The sequence below is a fragment of the Procambarus clarkii genome, chromosome 16, assembly GCF_040958095.1.
Source record: "Procambarus clarkii isolate CNS0578487 chromosome 16, FALCON_Pclarkii_2.0, whole genome shotgun sequence".
Classification (NCBI taxonomy): Eukaryota; Metazoa; Arthropoda; class Malacostraca; order Decapoda; family Cambaridae; genus Procambarus; species Procambarus clarkii.
This window is the reverse complement of record NC_091165.1, coordinates 11,700,629-11,719,034: the sequence shown is the minus strand read 5'-3', so window position 1 is coordinate 11,719,034 and position 18,406 is coordinate 11,700,629. Positions and strand designations below refer to the sequence as shown.

General features: G+C 34.3%; 1 protein-coding gene across 1 annotated transcript in view; it reads left to right on the top strand.

Moving 5' to 3' along the window:
• LOC123760096 (uncharacterized) overlaps positions 1 to 18,406 on the top strand; it is a 114,716-nt gene that overhangs the window by 93,680 nt on the left and 2,630 nt on the right. The gene's annotated exons all lie outside the window — the stretch shown is intronic.

The following is an 18,406-nucleotide window of genomic DNA, read 5'->3' as shown; positions in this document are numbered from 1 at the left end:
TATATATAAATATATATATATAAATATATATATGTATATATATATAAATATATATATGTATATATATATATATATATATATATATATATATATATATATATATATATATATATATATATATATATATATATATATATATATATATATATATATATATATATATATATAAATATATATATATATATATGTCGTACCTAGTAGCCAGAACGCACTTCTCGGCCTACTATGCATGGCCCGATTTACCTAATAAGCCAAGTTTTCCTGAATTAATATATTTTCTCAAATTTTTTTCTTATGAAATGATAAAGCTACCCATTTCATTATGCATGAGGTCAATTTTTTTATTGGAGTTAAAATTAACGTAGATATATGACCGAACCTAACCAACCCTACCTAACCTATCTTTATAGGTTAGGTTAGGTTAGGTAGCCGAAAAAGTTAGGTTAGGTTAGGTTAGGTAGTCAAAAAAAAATAATTCATGAAAACTTGGCTTACTAGGCAAATCGGGCCTTGAATAGTAGGCCGAGAAGTGCGTTCTGGCTACTAGGTACGACATATATATATATATATATATATATATATATATATATATATATATATATATATATATATATATATATATATATATGTCGTACCTAATAGCCAGAACGCACTTCTCAGCCTACTATTCAAGGCCCGATTTGAGTAATAAGCCAAGTTTTCATGAATTAATGTTTTTTCGTCTACCTAACCTACCTAACCTAACCTAACCTAGCTTTTTTTGGCTACCTAACCTAACCTTACCTATAAATATAGGTTAGGTTAGGTTAGGTAGGGTTGGTTAGGTTCGGTCATATATCTACGTTAATTTTAACTCCAATAAAAAAAAATTGACCTCATACATAGAGAAAAGGGTTGCTTTATCATTTCATAAGAAAAAAATTATAGTAAATATATTAATTCAGGAAAACTTGGCTTATTAGGCAAATCGGGCCTTGAATAGTAGGCTGAGAAGTGAGTTCTGGCTACTAGGTACGACATATATATATATATATATATATATATATATATATATATATATATATATATATATATATACATATATATATATATGTCGTACCTAGTAGCCAGAACGCACTTCTCAGCCTACTATGCAAGGCCCGATTTGCCTAATAAGCCAAGTTTTCATGAATTAATTGTTTTTCGACTACCTAACCTAACCTAACTTTTTCGGCCACCTAACCTAACCTATTAAGATAGGTTAGGTTAGGTTAGGTAGGGTTGGTTAGGTTCGGTCATATATTTACGTTAATTTTAACTCAAATAAACAAAAATTGACCTCATACATAATGAAATGGGTAGCTTTATCATTTCATAAGAAAAAAATTAGAGAAAATATATTAATTCAGGAAAACTTGGCTTATTAGGCAAATCGGGCCCTGCATAGTAGGCTGAAAAGTGCGTTCTGGCTACTAGGTACGACATATATATATATATATATATATATATATATATATATATATATATATATATAGATATATATATATATATATATATATGTCGTACCTAGTAGCCAGAACGCACTTCTCAGCCTACTATGCAGGGCCCGATTTGCCTAATAAGCCAAGTTTTCATGAATTAGTGGTTTTTTGACTACCTAACCTACCTAACCTAACTTTTTCGGCTACCTAACCTAACCTAACCTATAAAGATAGGTTAGGTTAGGTTAGGTAGGGTTGGTTAGGTTCGGTCATATATCTACGTTAATTTTAACTCCAATAAAAAAAATTGACCTCATACCTAATGAAATGGGTAGCTTTATCATTTCATAAGAAATAAAATAGAGAAAATATAATAATTCAGGAAAACTTGGCTTATTAGGCAAATCGGGCCTTGCATATTAGGCTGAGAAGTGCGTTCTGGCTATTAGGTACGACATATATATATATATATATATATATATATATATATATATATATATATATATATATATATATATATATATATATATATATATATATATATATATATATATATATATATATATATGTCGTACCTAGTACCCAGAATGCACTTATCAGCCTACTATGCATGGCCCGATTTGCCTAATGAGCCAAGTTTTACTGAATTAATATATTTTCTCTAATTTTTTTTCTTATGTAACGATAAAGCTACCCATTTCATTATGTATGAGGTCAATTTTTTTTATTAGAGTTAAAATTAACGAAGATATATGACCAAACCTAACCAACCCTACCTAACCTAACCTATCTTTATAGGTTAGGTTAGGTTAGGTAGCAGAAAATGTTAGGTTAGGTTAGGTAGTCGAAAAACAATTAATTCATGAAAACTTGGCTTATTAGGCAAATCGGGCCTTGCATAGTAGGCTGAGAAGTGCGTTCTGGCTACTAGGTACGACATATATATATATATATATATATATATATATATATATATATATGTCGTACCTAGTAGCCAGAACTCACTTCTCAGCCTACTATTCAAGGCCCGATTTGCCTAATAAGCCAAGTTTTCCTGAATTAATATATTTACTATATTTTTTTTCTTATGAAATGATAAAGCAACCCTTTTCTCTATGTATGAGGTCAATTTTTTTTTATTGGAGTTAAAATTAACGTAGATATATGACCGAACCTAACCAACCCTACCTAACCTAACCTAACCTATATTTATAGGTAAGGTTAGGTTAGGTAGCCAAAAAAAGCTAGGTTAGGTTAGGTAGGTTAGGTAGACGAAAAAACATTAATTCATGAAAACTTGGCTTATTAGGCAAATCGGGCCTTGAATAGTAGGCTGAGAAGTGCGTTCTGGCTATTAGGTACGACATATATATATATATATATATATATATATATATATATATATATATATATATATATATATATATATATATATATATATATATACAGAGTATATATATATATATATATATATATATATATATATATATATATATATATATATATCAGAGAGGACAGAGTATACAGAGATGAGAGCACCCCCAAATTAGACATACCTGAGCTACCCTTGAAAAGTCTTCTCGAAGCATGTACAAAGGAGACATGTATTTCATCAGTCCACAAGGAGACATGTATTTACAAATAGACGGAGTAGCAATGGGCTCCCCCTTAGGAGTTTTATATGCTAATTTTTATATGGGAACCATCGAAGACAGGGTCTTCAGTAGCAGACAAAAACCAACTGTATACTGCAGTTATGTAGATGACATATTCGTAATAGTAAAAGACTCAGATGAACTAATTGACCTAAAAAGACACCTAGAGAGAGAGTCAGTACTCCGATTTACACATGAAAATAGTGAAAATAACAGTCTGCCATTCCTGGATGTACTAATAACAAAAACAGGAACCTTTTTAAGCACCAACGTATATACCAAGCCCACCAACATAGGATTATGCCTGAACGGTAGAAGTGAGTGCCCCCAAAGATACAAAGCCAGTGTTCTCAATGCTTATATTCGTCGAGCGCTTACCCACTGCTCTGAATGGTGCAACGTGAGTAGAGAGTTTGAAAGAGTAACTCAGGTATTGGTGAACAACGGATATAGCAACGCGGAAATAAACGCTGCTATAAGAAGACACTTGGACCGTTGGTATAATTCAGAACCTAGAACAGAAACCACAACACCTCCAATAAAATTATATTACAAATCAACCATGCACAGTGAACATATAAAAGAGGAAAGAATAATGAAAGAAATAATCCGTAAAGGAGTAAAAAGCACTACTCCTAACCAAAACATAAACCTGATAATATTCTACAAAACCAAGAAGACTTCCGAACTCCTTATCAAAAACAGCCCGAAGCCGACGGAGAACCCTCTACAGCAGTCAAGCATTGTATACATGTACACTTGCCCCCACGAAGGATGTAACCTTCAATGTAAGTACATAGGTATGACGTCGACCAAGCTGACGAGGCGTTTGACATGCCATCTTCAATCCGGTGCCCCTAGGAATCACATGAGACAAGCCCATGACATTACTCTAACAAGAGAAATGTTGAACAAGAATACCTGCATAATAGACAAAACCCAAGATGCAAGAAGATTACAAATTCTTGAGGCAATTCACATAAGAATAGAGCGACCTACCATGAACACCCAAATCACGGAACTATTTACTCTACCCACCATGAGAGTAAGGACAAGACAAGAACATATCGATGCCAACACAGAAGACAATGTACAACATAATAGGCCAATTACACTGGATTGATCTTTGTGTTTACATAGGAGCTGCCTCGTATGGGCCAATAAGCCTTCTGCAGCCTCTATGTTTCACCTCACATTTATCCCTTATGTATCACCCCATGTTTTCACCTTTATTGTATTATCACCTGACCCAGTGCGGGTATAAAATCAACTAGTATTGTAAGATCTGTTCACTTGAGAATGAACCATGGAGGCTCGAAACGTTGTGCAAATTATATAAATAAATGTAATACACTCTATAGTAAATCACTTCTTTTCTTCACCTTAAAAGTACGAAAATGAGTTTTGGAGAACTCCTATTTCAATTAAGCCCTGATGCTAAGAAAATAGTTAGAGGGATAGAAGCCCTAAACCAGAAAATAATAAATACAGAATATGCGGTCATATTCAATGAAACATGTTTGAAAGAAAACCTGCTGCCAGTATACACCAATATATATATATATATATATATATATATATATATATATATATATATATATATATATATATATATATATATATATATATATATATAAATATGACAATGTTAGGAATAGGAATCTTCATTCCTTCTGAAGATGTATTTAATATACGAAAGTACTTAAGGAAATTCCTGTTTCATTTTCCTCCGCGGTCTGACATTGTCACATTCTTAATCACGTGTTTATTTTCGTGATATACACACATATATAAATATATATATATGCGGAAAATCCACAGAGAAATATGAAATGAGGTGAACGTTTCGGCTTTGTTAAAGCCTTTGTCAACACCAGACTGACTAAGGAGAAGGGAGAAGGGGGGAAGATATATAGGCCGACACCTGACCACCCCATCCCAAGGGTTGGTCAGGTGTAATTAACCAAAAACAGGTATAGCTTAGCTTAGAATGGTCAAAGAGGATTAAGCGGTCAGAGAATAAGGATGAAAGATTAAAGAAAAGCCTCATGAACACACAATATATGAATATACAATTATAATGAGACATTGTAAGCCTCTCTATCAGAGTTGTTTCTTAAACTGTTGTGCAATATTATAACTTAAAAATGGATCAAGTTTGTACATTCCAGTACTAACATTAAGAAGATTTGGACACTGACTGATTAGAGCAGACTCAATCAAATTCCGTTCCACGAAATCCCCACAATTGGTAATGCTTTTTGCCCCATTCCAGTTAATATTGTGATCGCATAAACTCGTATGTAGATACAATGCATTAGACGTTTGGGCAGTTCTAATACTATAAGCATGTTGTGACAACCGCAATTGTAAGGACTTTCCTGTTTGTCCAAGGTACACAGAATCACAATCATTGCAGGGAATCGAATACACACAACCTGCTGTATCAGGGGAGTTTTTTATTAAATTGGATTTGATCGTACTATTAGTGAACACCAAATTTATATTAAGTTTCTTAAAAATCAGAGACAATTTTTCAAGTCCACTCGCATAAGGTACCACCAATGAGTTAATAATTTTTGGTTTCGCTTTAGGGACGTGATTATAAAACGTACGCTTGGCTTGTACAAACGAGAAATCCAAAAACCTCTTAGGATATTGTAAACTCTTCCCAATTTCATATATTTTAGCAATCTCTTCATCAAAAAACTCAGGGCTGCAAACCCTCAAAGCTCGTAGAAACATTCCTGAAAATACTGCCTGTTTAACTTTACTATGATGATTCGAATAAAAATGAACATACGACCCCACGTTGGTAGGTTTCCTATACACATTAAATTTGAACTTTCTAGTGACTCTATGAATCATAATGTCCAAAAACGGAAGAGTACCATTCTCCTCAGTCTCACAAGTGAATTTTATTGAAGGTACCAAAGAATTGAGTTCATTAAGAAAAACTATCTGGTCTTTGTCACACGGCCATAAGCACAAAATATCATCAACATACCTATACCAAACCACATTAGCCGGGATAATCCTGGATAAGATTTTTGTTTCAAAGAATTCCATATACAAATTGCTTAAAACTGGGGACAGGGGATTGCCCATCGCCATACCAAATGTTTGTTTGAAAAATTTTCCATTAAAACTAAAATAATTGTCTTTTATACACAATTTAATAAGTTCCAATACTTTATTGGTCTGCAAGCTCAAATTATATTTAGGCAGTTCCTCACGTAGAAATTCTAACAGATCATCAACAGGAACTTTAGTGAATAAAGAGGTCACATCGAAACTTATAAGTTTAAAATCAAAATTTAAATTCAGTGTGGATAGCTTATTAACTAAGTCCACATTGTTTGTCAAGTGTGAGTTGGAAATAGTACCAACTATAGGGGACAAAACTTTGACTAACCACTTAGAGAGTTTATAAGCCGCCGAACCAATTGAACTAATAATCGGCCTTGCCGGATTATATGGCTTATGAGTTTTTATAAGACCATACATGTAAGGAAGAGAGGGGGATCGACTTGTTAGCCTAGATATCAACTCTTTATCGCCTTTACACACGGTTTTAAGAGTTTTGTTAAAATGTGCAATCACTTTTTCAGTAGGATCTCTGTTAACCAATAGATAAGTATCCCTGTCTTCCAAGAGTAACTCCATTTTTCGGACATAGTCATCTTTATTCATAATAACTACTGCATTTGACTTATCAGCCTTGGTAATATGTAATGAACTATCTTTTTTGAGATTTTTGAACGCATGAACAAATCGACTTGGACAATTAGGAACAGAATTGTTAAGTGAAACGCCATACATCATACCTTTGCACACATTAATATCTTCAACTGAGACATTGCTATACTTTTCAAGATTGCTGAAACCTTTGGCAATATCTACATAATTGACTGTTCCGTTAGATGTGGCAAAGCTCAGGCCATATCCTAATGCAGTAATCGTGTCATTATCAAGCTGTCTATCCGAGAGGTTTATAACAAAATCCCGGTTGGAGTGTTTATTCCAGTCACTTTGTTGAATAAGTTTCTTTAATTTGAAATCAAGTTTAGTACTCACCTTTCTGCAGGTAGACCTCAAAGTAGTATAACAGTAATCCATCATACAACGGTTCCACTCAGGCGGAATGGCTTGGAGAAAAGAGTACTTACAGTTATTCACAACTTTAAAACATTCACGAACTTCAAATTTAAGTAAATCGATGTTTTTCATAAGCACTATGCGGGGTATCTCATCAAACGGCTGATCTGACAATTTAAGAACGCTGTTGGGTAATAATGAACGGGGAAGCACTTGTTCACTGAGGCATTTTCGAAGAAAACGAAGACGAATTTTTAAGGAATGAGATTTCACTAAAGCAGAACGAAGTTTAGTAACAAAAGGTTTAAGGGAAGGGTAGAGAGAGGAGAAGGTAAGAAATTGGCACGTGGTATCCATTGATGCAATTGACGATCACAAAACACTGATCATTTTATGCGGAAAATCCACAGAGAAATATGAAATGAGGTGAACGTTTCGGCTTTGTTAAAGCCTTTGTCAACACCAGACTGACTAAGGAGAAGGGAGAAGGGGGGAAGATATATAGGCCGACACCTGACCACCCCATCCCAAGGGTTGGTCAGGTGTAATTAACCAAAAACAGGTATAGCTTAGCTTAGAATGGTCAAAGAGGATTAAGCGGTCAGGTCAAGTTCAAATTTAATGTGTATAGGAAACCTACCAACGTGGGGTCGTATGTTCATTTTTATTCGAATCATCATAGTAAAGTTAAACAGGCAGTATTTTCAGGAATGTTTCTACGAGCTTTGAGGGTTTGCAGCCCTGAGTTTTTTGATGAAGAGATTGCTAAAATATATGAAATTGGGAAGAGTTTACAATATCCTAAGAGGTTTTTGGATTTCTCGTTTGTACAAGCCAAGCGTACGTTTTATAATCACGTCCCTAAAGCGAAACCAAAAATTATTAACTCATTGGTGGTACCTTATGCGAGTGGACTTGAAAAATTTCCTCTGATTTTTAAGAAACTTAATATAAATTTGGTGTTCACTAATAGTACGATCAAATCCAATTTAATAAAAAACTCCCCTGATACAGCAGGTTGTGTGTATTCGATTCCCTGCAATGCTTGTGATTCTGTGTACCTTGGACAAACAGGAAAGTCCTTACAATTGCGGTTGTCACAACATGCTTATAGTATTAGAACTGCCCAAACGTCTAATGCATTGTATCTACATACGAGTTTATGCGATCACAATATTAACTGGAATGGGGCAAAAAGCATTACCAATTGTGGGGATTTCGTGGAACGGAATTTGATTGAGTCTGCTCTAATCAGTCAGTGTCCAAATCTTCTTAATGTTAGTACTGGAATGTACAAACTTGATCCATTTTTAAGTTATAATATTGCACAACAGTTTAAGAAACAACTCTGATAGAGAGGCTTACAATGTCTCATTATAATTGTATATTCATATATTGTGTGTTCATGAGGCTTTTCTTTAATCTTTCATCCTTATTCTCTGACCGCTTAATCCTCTTTGACCATTCTAAGCTAAGCTATACCTGTTTTTGGTTAATTACTCCTGACCAACCCTTGCGATGGGGTGGTCAGGTGTCGGCCTATATATCTTCCCCCCTTCTCCCTTCTCCTTAGTCAGTCTGGTGTTGACAAAGGCTTTAACAAAGCCGAAACGTTCACCTCATTTCATATTTCTCTGTGGATTTTCCGCATAAAATGATCAGTGTTTTGTGATCGTCAATTGCATATATATATATATATATATATATATATATATATATATATATATATATATATATATATATATATATATAAATATATATATATATATATATATATATATATATATATATATATATATATATATATATTATACCTGTTTTTGGTTAATTACACCTGACCAACCCTTGGGATGGGGTGGTCAGGTGTCGGCCTATATATCTTCCCCCCTTCTCCCTTCTCCTTAGTCAGTCTGGTGTTGACAAAGGCTTTAACAAAGCCGAAACGTTCACCTCATTTCATATTTCTCTGTGGATTTTCCGCATAAAATGATCAGTGTTTTGTGATCGTCAATTGCATCAATGGATACCACGTGCCAATTTCTTACCTTCTCCTCTCTCTACCCTTCCCTTAAACCTTTTATATATATATATATATATATATATATATATATATATATATATATATATATATATATATATATATATATATATATATATATATATATATATATATATATATTAAATATGACCGAAAAAGTAAGATTAATAATTCTAACACGAATTTTCTCAATCTTTCATACATTTCTTTTCACTGTTGGAGGTAATTAAAAAATCAATTCTCCAAAATTCATTTTTATTTCTAGTCTGACGCGACAATTGAGCGCGTTTCGTAAAACTTATTACATTTTCAAAGACTTTAGTTAACACAATACACAACTGAATAGAACTTACACATCTCCGATTTTGTTTATATCTATAGTTGAGTGAGGTGGATGGGGTGAGGTGGTATTTAATAAGGTATTAATTTCATCAACACAAGCCAGAACATGAAACAATGGGTATTGAATAGAAGTGATTGTAGAAAGCCTATTGGTCCATATTTCTTGATGCTTCTATATTGGAGCGGAGTCTTGAGGTGGGTAGAATATAGTTGTGCATTAATTGGCTGTTGATTGCTGGTGTTAACTTCTTGATGTGTAATGCCTCGCAAACGTCAAGCCGCCTGCTATCGCTGTATCTATCGATGATTTCTGTGTTGTTTACTAGGATTTCTCTGGCGATGGTTTGGTTGTGGGAAGAGATTATATGTTCCTCAATGGAGCCCTGTTGCTTATGCATCGTTAAACGCCTAGAAAGAGATGTTGTTGTCTTGCCTATATACTGGGTTTTTTGGAGCTTACAGTCCCCAAGAGGGCATTTGAAGGCATAGACGACGTTAGTCTCTTTTAAAGCGTTCTGTTTTGTGTCTGGAGAGTTTCTCATGAGTAGGCTGGCCGTTTTTCTGGTTTTATAGTAAATCGTCAGTTGTATCCTCTGATTTTTGTCTGTAGGAATAACGTTTCTATTAACAATATCTTTCAGGACCCTTTCCTCCGTTTTATGAGCTGTGGAAAAGAAGTTCCTGTAAAATAGTCTAATAGGGGGTATAGGTGTTGTGTTAGTTGTCTCTTCAGAGGTTGCATGGCGTTTCACTTTCCTTCTTATGATGTCTTCCACGAAACCATTGGAGAAGCCGTTGTTGACAGGACCTGCCTTACCCTACAGAGTTCTTCGTCGACTTGCTTCCATTCTGAGCTGTGGCTGAGAGCACGGTCGACATATGCGTTAACACTCCTCTTGTACCTGTCTGGGCAGTCGCTGTTGGCATTTAGGCACATTCCTATGTTTGTTTCCTTAGTGTAGACTGCAGTGTGGAAACCTCCGCTCTTTTCCATGACTGTTACATCTAGAAAGGGCAGCTTCCCATCCTTTTCCATCTCGTAAGTGAAACGCAGCACGGAACTCTGCTCAAAAGTAGAGTTGGAAATTCTGTTGGACGACATATTCGACCTCGAGACACAAAAGAATGTCACTACCAAAGATACCTTACAAGCAGAACTTATTGCAGAAGGAGGAAAGAATCGAGGCAATTACAGAAGCACCATACTGTCCTCCGAGCTCAAAGCGGCAGCTAAAAGCCTTCGTGAGAACAAGGAGATAGTTGTCAGGAGAGGTGACAAGTCGCCAATATATGTCATTCTTAAAAAAGACGAATATCTGGTGAAAATGAACATCATACTCTCTGACCAAACTAAGTTCCAAAGGGTAACGAAGGACACTACAGCCGAATTAAAAGCAAAGGTCAACAAACTGGTCGAAACTGTGAACGCCAAGAAATCCGGACTCCACCTGCCAAAGATCATTGGGGAATATAAACCTGGATATGCGTATGGAAATGTCAAGACACACAAGCCTGGAAACCCACTTCGGCCAATCCTTAGCCAGATACCCACACCCACGTACAGACTGGCGAAGCGACTCAACGGCCTGCTGACTCGTTATGTTCCTTGCGCCTTCAGCCTGAAGTCTCCAAAGGAATTTGTTGACTTACTGCGGGGCACACGGGCCACAGGGATAAGAGCCTCGTTGGACGTAGAATCGCTGTTTACCAACGTACCTGTGGACGAGACAATTGGGATGATAGCCGACAGAGTGTATCGTGATCCAGCCTGTACTCCTCTTGACATACCAGAAAATATTCTGAGGAAACTACTCCAAGCTTGTACTAAAGAGGCACCCTTCTTGAGCCCGGATGGGCACATGTATAAGCAAGTAGATGGGGTCGCCATGGGTTCTCCCCTAGGTGTCCTGTTTGCAAACTTCTACATGGGTACCATCGAGCAAAAAGTCTTATTCGACATAAACTTGAAACCGGCCATATACTGCAGGTATGTTGACGACATTTTTACACAGATACCTGATGTCAGACATCTGCAGGAGCTGAAGGAGGCATTTGAGCAGAGTTCCGTGCTGCGTTTCACTTACGAGATGGAAAAGGATGGGAAGCTGCCCTTTCTAGATGTAACAGTCATGGAAAAGAGCGGAGGTTTCCACACTGCAGTCTACACTAAGGAAACGAACATAGGAATGTGCCTAAATGCCAACAGCGACTGCCCAGACAGGTACAAGAGGAGTGTTGTTAACGCATATGTCGACCGTGCTCTCAGCCACAGCTCAGAATGGAAGCAAGTCGACGAAGAACTCTGTAGGGTAAGGCAGGTCCTAGTCAACAACGGCTTCTCCAATGGTTTCGTGGAAGACATCATAAGAAGGAAAGTGAAACGCCATGCAACCTCTGAAGAGACAACTAACACAACACCTATACCCCCTATTAGACTATTTTACAGGAACTTCTTTTCCACAGCTCATAAAACGGAGGAAAGGGTCCTGAAAGATATTGTTAATGGAAACGTTATCCATACAGACAAAAATCAGAAGATACAACTGACAATTTACTATAAAACCAGAAAAACGGCCAGCCTACTCATGAGAAACTCTCCAGACACAAAACAGAACGCTTTAAAAGAGACTAACGTCGTCTATGCCTTCAAATGCCCTCTTGGGGACTGTAAGCTCCAAAAAACCCAGTATATAGGCAAGACAACAACATCTCTTTCTAGGCGTTTAACGATGCATAAGCAACAGGGCTCCATTAAGGAACATATAATCTCTTCCCACAACCAAACCATCGCCAGAGAAATCCTAGTAAACAACACAGAAATCATCGATAGATACAGCGATAGCAGGCGGCTTGACGTTTGCGAGGTACTACACATCAAGAAGTCAACACCAGCAATCAACAGCCAATTAATGCACAACTATATTCTACCCACCTCAAGACTCCGCTCCAATATAGAAGCATCAAGAAATATGGACCAATAGGCTTTCTACAATCACTTCTATTCAATACCCATTGTTTCGTGTTCTGTCTTGTGTTGATGAAATTAATACCCTATTAATGCCACCTCTTGTTCTGTCTTGTGTTGATGAAATTAATACCCTATTAATGCCACCTCACCCCATCCACCTCTCTCAAATGTAGATATAAAATCGGAGATGCGTAAGTTCTATTCACTTGTGTATTTGTAAACTAAAGTCTTTGAAAATGTAATAAGTTTTACGAAACGCGCTCGTGTCGCGTCAGACTAGAAATAAAAATGAATTTTGGAGAATTGATTTTTGATTTACCTCCAACAGTGAAAAGAAATGTACGAAAGATTGAGAAAATTCGTGTTAGAATTATTAATCTTACTTTTTCGGTCATATTTAATAATATATATATATATATATATATATATATATATATATATATATATATATATATATATATATATATATATATATATATATATATATATTGTCGTACCTAATAGCCAGAACGCACTTCTCAGCCTACTATTCAAGACCCGATTTGCCTAATAAGCCAAGTTTTCATGAATTCATGTTTTTTCGTCTACCTAACCTACCTAACCTAACCTAACCTAGCTTTTTTTGGCTACCTAACCTAACCTTACCTATAAATATTGGTTAGGTTAGGTTAGGTAGGGTTGGTTAGGTTCGGTCATATATCTACATTAATTTTAACTCCAATAAAAAAAAATTGACCTCATACATAGAGAAAAGGGTTGCTTTATCATTTCATAAGAAAAAAATTATAGTAAATATATTAATTCAGGAAAACTTGGCTTATTAGGCAAATCGGGCCTTGAATAGTAGGCTGAGAAGTGAGTTCTGGCTACTAGGTACGACATATATATATATATATATATAAATATATATATATATATATATATATATATATATATATATATATATATATATATATATATGTCGTACCTAGTAGCCAGAACGCACTTCTATGCCTACTATGCAAGGCCCGATTTGCCTAATAAGCCAAGTTTTCCTGAATTAATATATTTTCTCTAATTTTTTTCATTTGTAATGATAAAGCTACTCATTTCATTATGTATGAGGTCAATTCTTTTTTATTGGAGTTAAAATTAACGTAGATATATGACCGAACCTAACCAACCCTAACTAACCAAACCTAACCTATCTCTATAGGTTAGGTAGCCGAAAAAGTTAGGTTAGGTAGGTTAGGCAGTCGAAAAACAATTAATTCATGAAAACTTGGCTTATTAAGCAAATTGGGCCTTGCATAGTAGGCTGAGAAGTGCGTTCTGGCTACTAGGTACGACATATATATATATATATATATATATATATATATATATATATATATATATATATATATATATATATATATATATATATATATATATATATATATATGTCGTACCTAGTAGCCAGAACGCACTTCTCAGCCTACTATGCAAGGCGCGATGTGCCTAATAAGCCAAGTTTTCCTGAATTATTATTTTTTCTCAAATTTTTTTCTTATGAAATGATAAAACTACCCATTTCATTATGTATGAGGTCAATTTTTATTTATTGGAGTTAAAATTAACGTAGATATATGACCGAACCTAACCAACCCTAACTAACCTAACCTAACCTATCTCTATAGGTTAGGTAGCCGAAAAAGTTAGGTTAGGTAGGTTAGGCAGTCGAAAAACAATTAATTCATGAAAACTTGGCTTATTAAGCAAATTGGGCCTTGCATAGTAGGCTGAGAAGTGCGTTCTGGCTACTAGGTACGACATATATATATATATATATATATATATATATATGTCGTACCTAGTAGCCAGAACGCAATTCTCAGCCTACTATGCAAGGCCTGATTTGCCTAATAAGCCAAGTTTTCATGAATTAATATATTTTCTCTAATTTTTTTCTTATGAAATGATAAAGCTACCCATTTCATTATGTATGAGGTCAATTTTTTTTTATTGGAGTTAAAAATAACGTAGATATATGACCGAACCTAACCAACCCTACCTAACCTAACCTAACCTATCTTTATAGGTTAGGTTAGGTTAGGTAGCCGAAAAAGTTAGGTTAGGTTAGGTTAGGTAGGTTAGGTAGTCGAAAAACAGTTAATTCATGAAAACTTGGCTTATTAGGCAAATCGGGCCTTGAATAGTAGGCATAGAAGTGCGTTCTGGCTATTAGGTACGACATATATATATATATATATATATATATATATATATATATATATATATATATGTCGTACCTAGTAGCCAGAACTCACTTCTGAGCCTACTATGCAAGGCCTGATTTGCCTAATAAGCCTAGTTTTCATGAATTATTGTTTTTTCGACAACCTAACCTACCTAACCTAACCTAACCTAATGTTTTCGGCTACCTAACCTAACCTAACCTATAAAGATAGGTTAGGTTAGGTTAGGTAGGGTTGGTTAGGTTCGGTCATATATCTACGTTAATTTTAACTCCAATAAAAAAAATTGACCTCATACATGATGAAATGGGTAGCTTTATCATTTCATAAGAAAAAAATTAGAGAAAATATATTAATTCAGTAAAAGTTGGCTTATTAGGCAAATCGGGCCTCGCATAGTAGGCTGAGAAGTGAGTTCTGGCTACTAGGTACGACATATATATATATATATATATATATATATATATATATATATATATATATATATATATATATATATATATATATATATATATATATATATATATATATATATATATATATATATATATATATGTCGTACCTAGTAGCCAGAACTCACTTCTCAGCCTACTATTCAAGGCCCGATTTGCCTAATAAGCCAAGTTTTCCTGAATTAATATATTTACTATAATTTTTTTCTTATGAAATGATAAAGCAACCCTTTTCTCTATGTATGAGGTCAATTTATTTTTATTGGAGTTAAAATTAACGTAGATATATGACCGAACCTAACCAACCCTACCTAACCTAACCTAACCTATATTTACAGGTAAGGTTAGGTTAGGTAGCCAAAAAAAGCTAGGTTAGGTTAGGTTAGGTAGGTTAGGTAGACGAAAAAACATTAATTCATGAAAACTTGGCTTATTAGGCAAATCGGGCCTTGAATAGTAGGCTGAGAAGTGCGTTCTGGCTATTAGGTACGACATATATATATATATATATATATATATATATATATATATATATATATATATATATATATATATATATATGTCGTACCTAATAGCCAGAACGCACTTCTCAGCCTACTATTCAAGGCCCGATTTGCCTAATAAGCCAAGTTTTCATGAATTAATGTTTTTTCGTCTACCTAACCTACCTAACCTAACCTAACCTAGCTTTTTTTGGCTACCTAACCTAACCTTACCTGTAAATATAGGTTAGGTTAGGTTAGGTAGGGTTGGTTAGGTTCGGTCATATATCTACGTTAATTTTAACTCCAATAAAAAAAATTGACCTCATACATAGAGAAAAGGGTTGCTTTATCATTTCATAAGAAAAAAATTATAGTAAATATATTAATTCAGGAAAACTTGGCTTATTAGGCAAATCGGGCCTTGAATAGTAGGCTGAGAAGTGAGTTCTGGCTACTAGGTACGACATATATATATATATATATATATATATATATATATATATATATATATATATATATATATATATATATATATATATATATATATATATATATGTCGTACCTAGTAGCCAGAACACACTTCTCAGCCTACTATGCAAGGCCCGATTTGCCTAATAAGCCAAGTTTTCATGAAATATTTGTTTTTCGACTACCTAACCTACCTAACCTAACCTAACCTAACTTTTTCGGCTACCTAACCGAACCTAACCTATAGAGATAGGTTAGGTTAGGTTAGGTAGGGTTGGTTAGGTTTGGTCATATATCTTCGTTAATTTTAATTCCAATAACAAAAAATTGACTTCATACATAATGAAATGGGTAGCTTTATCATTTCATAAGAAAAAAATTAGAGAAAATATATTAGTTTAAGGAAAACTTGGCTTATTAGGCAAATTGGGCCTTGCATAGTAGGCTGAGAAGTGAGTTCTGGCTACTAGGTACGACATATATATATATATATATATATATATATATGTCGTACCTAGTAGCCAGAACGCACTTCTCAGCCTACTATGCAAGGCGCGATTTGCCTAATAAGCCAAGTTTTCCTGAATTATTATTTTTTCTCAAATTTTTTTCTTATGAAATGATAAAACTACCCATTTCATTATGTATGAGGTCAATTTTTATTTATTGGAGTTAAAATTAACGTAGATATATGACCGAACCTAACCAACCCTACCTAACCTAACCTAACCTATCTTTATAGGTTAGGTTCGGTTATGTAGCCGAAAAAGATAGGTTAGGTTAGGTTAGGTAGGTTAGGTAGTCGAAAAACAATTAATTCATGAAAACTTGGCTTATTAGGCAAATCGGGCCGTGAATAGTAGGCCTAGGAGTGCGTTCTGGCTACTAGGTACGACATATATATATATATATATATATATATATATATATATATATATGTCGTACCAAGTAGCCAGAACGCACTTCTCAGCCTACTATGCAAGGCCTGATTTGCCTAATAAGCCAAGTTTTCCTGAATTAATAAATTTTCTCTATTTTTTTTTCTTATGAAATGATAAAGCTACCCATTTCATTATGTATGAGGTCAATTGTTTTTTATTGGAGTTAAAATTAACGTAGATATATGACCGAACCTAACCAACCCTACCTAACCTCACCTAACCTAGCTTTATATGTTAGGTTAGGATAGGTAGCCGAAAAAGTTAGGTTAGGTTAGGTTAGGTAGGTTAGGTAGTCGAAAAACAATTAATTCATGAAAACTTGGCTTATTAGGCAAATCGGGCCTTGCATAGTAGGCTGAGAAGTACGTTCTGGCTACTAGGTACGACATATACATATATATATATATATATATATATATATATATATATATATATATATATATATATATATATATATATATATATATATATATATATATATATATATATATATATATATATATATATATATATATATATATATATATATATATATATATATATATATGTTGTACCTAGTAGCCAGAACGCACTTCTCAGCCTACTATGCAAGGCCCAATTTGCCTAATAAGCCAAGTTTTCATGAATTAATTGTTTTTCGACTACCTAACCTACCTAACCTAACTTTTTTGGCTACCTAACCTAACCTAACCTATAAAGATAGGTTAGGTTAGGTTAGGAAGGGTTGGTTAGGTTCGGTCATATATCTACGTTAATTTTAACTCCAATAAAAAAAAATTGACCTCATACGTAATGAAATGGGTAGCTTTATCATTTCATAAGAAAAAAATTAGAGAAAATATAATGATTCAGGAAAACTTGGCTTATTAGGCAAATCGGGCCTTGCACAGTAGGCTGAGAAGTGCGTTCTGACTACTAGGTACGACATATATATATATATATATATATATATATATGTCGTACCTAGTAGCCAGAACTCACTTCTCAGCCTACTATTCATGGCCCGATTTGCCTAATAAGCCAAGTTTTCCTGAATTAATATATTTACTATAATTTTTTTCTTATGAAATGATAAAGTAACCCTTTTCTCTATGTATGAGGTCAATTTTTTTTTATTGGAGTTAAAATTAACGTAGATATATGACCGAACCTAACCAACCCTACCTAACCTAACCTAACCTATATTTATAGGTAAGGTTAGGTTAGGTAGCCAAAAAAAGCTAGGTTAGGTTAGGTTAGGTAGGTTAGGTAGACGAAAAAACATTAATTCATGAAAACTTGGC